Source organism: Helianthus annuus, chromosome 7, assembly GCF_002127325.2.
Source record: "Helianthus annuus cultivar XRQ/B chromosome 7, HanXRQr2.0-SUNRISE, whole genome shotgun sequence".
Taxonomy (NCBI): Eukaryota; Viridiplantae; Streptophyta; class Magnoliopsida; order Asterales; family Asteraceae; genus Helianthus; species Helianthus annuus.
The window spans coordinates 53,968,263-53,970,077 of NC_035439.2; the positions used below are offsets into that span (position 1 = coordinate 53,968,263).

General features: G+C 38.2%; 1 long non-coding RNA gene across 1 annotated transcript; it reads right to left on the bottom strand.

The window, feature by feature from the left end:
* Window positions 1-840: 840 nt before the first annotated feature.
* Window positions 841-1,309, bottom strand: LOC110882716. Its single transcript, XR_002560188.2, has 2 exons — window positions 1,167-1,309; window positions 841-983 (listed from the first exon to the last, which is right to left on the bottom strand). It is a non-coding gene; the product is annotated as an uncharacterized LOC110882716 (long non-coding RNA).
* Window positions 1,310-1,815: the final 506 nt, after the last annotated feature.

Sequence of the window (1,815 nt, forward strand, 5' to 3'; positions counted from 1 at the left end):
CGGCCCCTTCTATACTTCGCCCTGCATGCTCAGTCGTGTATGTGGCGTTTAGTAGCTTCACAATCTTCAACCAAACTCAGTTTCAAGAAGTGGCACTTGGTCTTGAACTTACCAATAGGTCGTTCTTGTGGGTCGTGCGACCAGGGTTAACCAAGGAGACGTGCGATATGTACCCAGATGGGTATATCCGAATAGGCACTCGTGGGAAGATAGTGAGCTTGGCTCCTCAACAAGCAGTGCTAGCTCATCCTTCTATTGCTTGCTTCTTGAGCCACTGTGGCTGGAATTCTACTCTAGAAGGTGTGAGCCATGGGGTGCCTTTTCTTTGTTGGCCTTATTTTGCTAATCAGTTTCTTAACCGGACGTACATTTGTGACGTCTGGATGAATGGGCTGGGGTTTGAAAAGGATGAAAATGGTGTTATCGGGAGAGATGAAATCATGGGTAAAATAGATCAGTTGATCAACAATAGAGAGTTCAAAACAAGGGCGCTCGGTCTCAAGGAAAAGGTTATGAACAGTATTAGAGAAGATGGTTCATCGTGTAAGAACTTTAAATGCTTCGTTAAGTGGATGCAGGAGAAAGATGGTTATGGTGAGAACGTTACGAAGATATTGAATTTTATTACATGTTGTCTTGACCGTAATACCTGCGTCGGATGACTTTAAAAGAGCTTTTATAACCTTTACCGACACTATTTATAAACACTAAAGAAAAAGATCTTTAAAGTAGATTTCACAGGAAGCCAACTTCTCAATTAACTCAAACACGAATACAGTTAATTAACTCATACCATTACTGATTCAAAACAGAAAGCCAAACCCACAAAACGCACCAAACAAAAAACAACCAAAATTTGTTCCTTCATGCTAAATGTATAAGCTACATAACATAAAAAATATGACTGGAATCAAACAGCAACAACAATTCGCCCAGCAACTTGATCAAGGTCCCACCGACCATTTGAAGTGATTCTTCTCCCTCTGTAACATCAACCAAAAGTTTACGCATAAACACGCACATCATAAATAGATTTACTCTATGTCATCTTCATTTAAACATCGAGTAATCTCCCAACTTGAGCTAGTTTCACGAAACCAAAAAACTTCAAGAATGTGTGTGAACCCTTTGTTATATATACTTTGACAAAACAAAAAGAGACTCACCCATTGGGATCCATATCAACGATTTTCATTGTTTCCAGTTATTGAAGGATATGACAAATGATACCACCGCTGCTTTTGCTGAAATGTGGTGGAGCACTACCGTTCCTCTTACGCCCACCATAGATTCTCTCGAACGCACCAACACCAATAGAAGCTCCACATTGATTTGACATTAGGGTCAAACCTGGTACATTTGGACAACTCCTTAGAAAAAAGAGTTATTCTTTGAATTTCAGGATATTAATCTGAAAATTAGTTTGAACTTTTTTTGGGTCAAACCTGCTGCATTTAGACAATGGTGTCAACTTTCAAGTCTGATATGGTTTCAAGTCACTATATTTAACTTATCCTTTCATGGTCTTATATAGAACTGAAATTTATATGGTTTTAAGCCACTTTATAGCATGAATTCGAAAGCATCGTACATGAATTCAAAAAGAAATAAAAAATATACCTTACCATGCAACTGGACCTCGAACTTGTTTAGTGGTCTTGATCTTTGATCAACTTGAAATCTCCCTGAAACAAAAGGAAACAATTAAGGATCCGAGTTCGAGTTTGCAATTCCGACCAAGTTACATTTATATATTTACATGTGAAGCTTTTATTTTCTAGAGTGTGCAATTTTGGCGCATTTATTATATTCCGA